Genomic DNA, 6,320 nt, shown 5'->3' with positions numbered 1-6,320 from the left:
CTTCGTATTTCAACACGTATTTTCGCCAACATATCAGCCCCAGATCTACGATATATCCGAACCAGGGCAAATACTTGATAGTGTCGCTCCCCCCTCCCACTTGAGGGTTTCAAAAAAAAAAAGTTCATTTTGCAGTGCATGTCTTTCTGAAACGTTTCATATATAAAACATATATGTTCGAGGAAATATAAGACATAGTATTTGGTCTCAACCGTGCCAAACTGCAGTGCCACACCTCTTCATAAAGCAATCTTCTATTGCATGTCACTGTATTTCGCTCTGTGGAATTGGAACATGTATATTTTGTAATGGAAGCCATCAAGTCTATATTCAGGACAGTGGAAATTAAAATGTCGTGTGGTGCCTCTCCAATTCTCTGTTGGCCATTTTGACATCCGTCCCAAAAAAAAAAAAAAAAAAAAAAAACTCACAATTAATACTAGGTGCGACTGTTTGTGACTAGGAGAAAAAGAACTATTTGGAAAATCTGCTATCTTTATTGCCTGTTAGCTAATTACTTTCTCTTTTGTGTGACGTAAAATTAAATGTAGGAATAGAAAACATAAAACCAGTAAAGACAAGAGACAAGCAAGAGAGTACACATTTCGCTAATTCTTAGGTCCCAGCATTTTTTCTCTCTAATCTTGCTACAGCTTAACAAGGCATGCTTTCCTTTCTGCGACAGAATCTATTACCTCATCAACATTTTGCTACATGATAAATCAAAATGTCGTTGTCTAATACTGAAAAAGCTGTTAATACGAATAGTATCGAATACTGGTGTGGTTTCTCGATTGGATTATGTCTAATTTGTCGCTGTCTGCGAGGTAAAACGAAAGAAATCTTTCTAATACTGGAGTAATTCTAACACACGTCAAATAAGAGAGACTCTTATCTACCTCGTTTACATAAATAACACGACAGAATATAATTCACGAAGTACCAATATCAAATGCCTATTAGGCGTACTACAAGCAAAATGTTTTATGTTAGGAAACAGTTTCACGTTTCATTCATATGCTCCAGTTTCTCAAGCATGAAATGGAAATAAGTAGTAGTACGAAATTTGTATATAAATTTGGAATCGTCTTATTCTTCCATATAATGTGTGTGATGTCCCCGTTTCTTCTACTTCCTCGTTCTAACAAACAATCTCGTCATCACTAATTCTGTAACTATTCCTGCCATTGTCAAAACTGATCTCCGGTTAACCTCACCAACCCTGTCAGACTCACCGGTTTAGTTATCCCGTTTTTATTCGGCGGTTAGGCGGTTATTACGTGTTCGTACAATGCGTTTTCCGCACTATTCCGAGAATACAACTTCTACCCTGGTAGTCTTAATCTATGGATTTCGCTAATAATTACAACAATGCTTATCATTCGCACACCTAGTCAGCCACATAAACATACAGCGATTGATATTTACCCGTTCAGGATTATTCGGCTCAGCTCGTATGGCCCCACCCCCTTTTGTCTGCGCGAAAGTTTTTTACTTCTTGATGCGACGGGAATTCCCCTGAGAGAGACTTCACGTATGCTATGCACGCATTCAAAAATTAATCTATTATTCGTTCAGAAATCAACTTAGGTGTTCAAAAACTTTCAAAAACCAACAGGGATGCGTTTCAAAATCATACGAGTAATCGATAGATCGATAGACCAACGTGCGCTGGATGTGTTTTCCTTCAATAATATGAATTTGGTGCCTCCTGAAATTGCTGCCCGGGACAAATACCCCGCGTTGCCCCCCCTAGATTCTCGGTTGCAACATACTGAGCGTAAATTGAAATCGCCACCAACTGCAACTGTATAAGTCGGGTACCTGTTTAATGTTAGACTCAAGTTTTCTTTGAACCTTTCAGAAACTGTATCATCTGAGTTAGAAGGTCGATTAAAGGATCCAATTATTATGTATTTTATTTAGGTTGCCAAGAATGACCTCTACCCCTCTTTCGCTACAAGATGAACTATTTCTAACAGCAAAAAACACTCCACCGCCAATTATATTTGGCCTGTCCTTTCTGTACACCATTAAGTCCTTCGCAAAAATGTCGGCTGAACTTGTCTCCGGTTTTAGCCAACTTTCAATGCCTATAATGATTTGAGCATCAGTGTTTTCTATTTGCGCTTGGAACCCTGGTACTGTTCCAACACAGCTACGTCAGTTTGCAAGTGTTATACCGATGGTTCCTAGATCTACATTTTTCCTGTGTTCGACCTGCACCCTTTGAGACAGAAGTGCTTTTTATACTTACGCGAGAAGGGTATCCGGAAGGACCCCTTCTACTTCTGGAGAGACTGCAACAGGTATAAACACGGAGTGCACAATGGCTTTCTTCCCCTCCTTGACTAAATCTGTGGTTGTATATATGACTGCTGGAATCTACCTGCGTATCAGTGTTCTATTGTACATGTGTCTTTTTTTCATGTTCTTCTGTTTTGTGGAAAATGTAACGGGTGCAAATGCTTCCCATAATGGCCTTAGGAGTGCCTGGAAACCATACTGAGGCAGACCGAGCTAGGATTGTGTCGAGACACCACTCACCTACACGATCTGACAGTTTTGACACGTTACTGATTATTTGTTACAGCATATCCACAACAAAGGGTCAACGTTTTCCTTGTTAGGAAAGAACAATAACATGGTCCAAAATTTAATCATCTACTAGACTAAACAATGGCAACGGCCTTGCCGCAGTGGTTACACCGGTTCCCGTCAGATCACCGAAGTTAAGCGCTGTCGGGCGTGGTCGGCACTTGGATGGGTGACCATCCAGGCCGCCATGCGCTGTTGCCATTTTTCGGGGTGCACTCAGCCCCGTGATGCCAATTGAGGAGGTACTTGACCGAATAGTAGCGGCTTCGGTCAAGAATACCAACATAACGACCAGGAGAGCGGTGCGCTGACCCCACGGCCCCTCCTATCCGCATCCTCCTCTGAAGATGACACGGCGGTCGGATGGTCTCGGTAGGCCACTCGTGGCCCGAAGACGGAGTGCTAAAAAAAAAGTACTAGACCAAACAGAGGTTTTTCCACAAAATATGAAGGGAGGTAATAAAAGTCAACTGAGATGAGTAATTTTAGTGTCTCAGTTAAAGTTTATTGTATGGATCATATAATGATTCAAAATGTCAAAATGCGTAGTGCCTATTAAATGTTTATATTAGAGAAATAATGTTTTATGGCATCATTGCGATGACGCTGCGCAACCACAAACTTTTTAAGAGCACCGCCAAAGCGTGTGACTTCCACGGAAGCTCGACGCACTCTAGCGACCATCGCCGAACTCCTGACAAGCATGTCGCTGTAGACTGCCGCTGGAGTCGCGTCAGAAATCTTTTCTGCCACTTGGAAAACCCCGGAAATCAGTTGTGACGGTGGCACCAGACCGCAAGGCATCTAGTGAAGAAACGGCTCTGCGCCACGTCACCAACTGTGCTCTGGCAGCAGTCCAAGCAGCAGCACCACGATGGGGGCAGGCGTCTCACCGTAGCCATCTGCCTCAACTCTTCCCCCTACTAGCAGCTGCGCAGCTCGGAGCACCCTGCTGACGCCACTCGTCTCCCTATTCTAGTGGGAGCAGCTCACGACCTACCATTTCAGGGTAACGGTGCGCTGAAGATTTTTCAGAAACTCATCACCCTTCGTAAGATTTCATTAAATAAATGCCATTTAACAATGTATCGGTGTTATTTGGTTAATGAACAAAAGAGAAGGTGATATTCGCACGACTTCGATAAACTGCAGTAGTCTTAGGTGTAGACTGCAGGATCGAAGGGACTGGGTTAGAATCCTCTATGTGGCAACATTTTCTTTTCATCTTGGCTTTTATAAAAAAGTAAAATGAAGTAACAATGTGCGAGGAAAGTACAGTTGCGTGGTGCTAGTATTTTGGTGATGTAACTCCATTAATTTTTGTCCGGACAGTTCCAGTATAACAATAACAACAGATGGCTTCGCTAAGCCATTTGATATGAGCTCATACTAAAGTATCATTCAGATCGATTACAGATAAACTGAAAGTAAACAAATAATTTTTACATTTAATTTTTGCAGAGAATTTCTCATTCCATTCAAAGATTTCATAATAATAATCAATGGGGTGCAATACACATATTCCTAACTTAATAAACAGCTGCATATACTACATTAATGTAACATCTACATCTACCTCTACATCTATACTCCGCAAGACATCTGACGGTGTGTGGCGGAGGGTACCTTGAGTACCTCTATCGGTTCTCACTTCTATTCCAGTCTCGTATTGTTCGAGGATAGAAAGATTGTCGGTATGCCACTGTGTGGGCTCTAATCTCTCTGATTTTATCCTCATGGTGTCTTCGCGAGATATACGTAGGAGGGAGCAATATACTGCTTGACTCCTCGGTGAATGTATATTCTCCAAACTTCAACAAAAGCCCGTACCGAGCTACTGAGAGTCTCTTTTGCAGAGCCTTCCACTGGAGTTTATCTATCATCTCCGTAACGCTTTCGCGATTACTAAATGATCCTGTAAGGAAGCGCGCTGCTCTCCGTTGGATCTTCTCTACCCTGCTATCAACCCTGTCTGGTACGGATCCCACACCGGAGACCAGTATTCAAGCAGTGGGCGAACAAATGTACTGTAACCTACTTCCTTTGTTTTCGGACTGCATTTCCTTTGGATTCTTCCAATGAATCTCAGTCTGGTATCTGCTTTACCGACGATTAATTTTATATGGTCACTCCATTTTAAACCACTCCTAATGCCTACTCCCAGATAATTTATGGAATTAACTGCTTCCAGTTGCTGACCTGCTATATTGTAGCTAAATGATAAAGGATCTTTCTTTCTATGTATTCGCAGCACATTACACTTGTCTCCATTGAGATTCAATTGCCATTCCCTGCACCATGCATCAATTCGTTGCAGATCCTCCTGCATTTCAGTACAATTTTCCATTGTTACAACCTCTCGATTTACTACAGCATCATCCGCAAAAAGCCTCAGTGAACTTCCGATGTTATCCACAAAGTCATATATACGTATATTGTGAATAGCAACGGTCCTACGACACTCCACTGCGGCACACCTGAAATCACTCTTACTTCGGAAGACTTCTCTCCATTGAGAATGACATGCTGCGTTATGTTATCTAGGAACTCTTCAATCCAATCACACAATTGGTCTGATAGTCCATATGCTCTTACTTTGATCATTAAACGACTGTGGGGAACTGTATCAAACGAGTTGTGGAAGTCAAGAAACACGGCATCTACCTGGGAACCCGTGTCTATGGCCCTCTGAGTCTCGTGGACGAATAGCGCGAGCTGGGTTTCACACTATCGTCTTTTTCGAAACCTATGCTGATTCCTACAGAGTAGATTCCTAGTCTCCAGAAAAGTCATTATACTCGAACATAATACGTGTCCCAAAATTCTACAAATGATCCGCGTTAGAGATATTGGTCTGTAGTTCTGCACATCTGTTCGACGACCCTTCTTGAAAACGGGATGACCTGTGCTCTTTTCCAATCTTTTGGAACGCTACGCTCTTCTAGAGACCTACGGTACACCGCTGCAAGAAGGAGGGCAAATTCCTTCGCGTTCTCCGTGTAAAATCGAACTGGTATCCCATCAGGTCCAGCGGCCTTTCCTCTTCTGAGCGATTTTAATTGCTTTTCTATCCCTCTGTCATCTATTTCGATAGCTACCATTTTGTCAACTGTGCGACAATCTAGAGTAGGAACTACAGTGCAGTCTTCCTCTGTGAAACAGCTTTGGAAAAAGACATTTATTATTTCGGCCTTTAGTCTGTATCCTCTGTTTCAGTACCATTTTGGTCACAGAGTGTCTGGACATTTTGTTTTGATCCATCTACCGTTTTGACATAAGACCAAAATTTCTTAGGATTTTCTGCCAAGTCACTACATAGAACTTTACTTTCGAATTCGTTGAACACCTCTCGCATAGCCCTCCTCACATTAAATTTCGCTTCGTGTAATTATTGTTTGTCTGCAAGGCTTTGGCTATGTTTATGTTTGCTGTGAAGTTCCCTTTGCTTCCGTAGCAGTTTTCTAACTCGATTGTTGTACCACGGTGGCTCTTTTCCACCTCTTACGATCTTGCTTGGCACATACTCATCTAATGCATATTGTACGATGGTTTTGAACTTTGTCCACTGATCCTCAACACTATCTGTACTTGAGATAAAACTTTTGTATTGAGACGTCAAGTACTCTGAAATCTGCTTTTTGTCACTTTTGCTGAACAGAAAAATCTTCCTACCTATTTTAATATTTCTATTTGCGTTTGAAATCACCGATTCTGTTACCGCT

At 41.9% G+C, this 6,320-nt stretch overlaps 1 pseudogene; it reads left to right on the top strand.

Moving 5' to 3' along the window:
• The first annotated feature begins 2,681 nt into the window (after nt 1-2,681).
• On the top strand, nt 2,682-2,799 carry LOC124557614 (annotated as a pseudogene).
• The last annotated feature ends 3,521 nt before the right edge of the window (nt 2,800-6,320 follow it).

Source organism: Schistocerca americana, chromosome 1 (assembly GCF_021461395.2).
Source record: "Schistocerca americana isolate TAMUIC-IGC-003095 chromosome 1, iqSchAmer2.1, whole genome shotgun sequence".
Lineage (NCBI taxonomy): Eukaryota > Metazoa > Arthropoda > Insecta > Orthoptera > Acrididae > Schistocerca > Schistocerca americana.
Note: the sequence above shows the minus strand (reverse complement) of the source record. Positions and strands in the feature narration are given on the sequence as shown.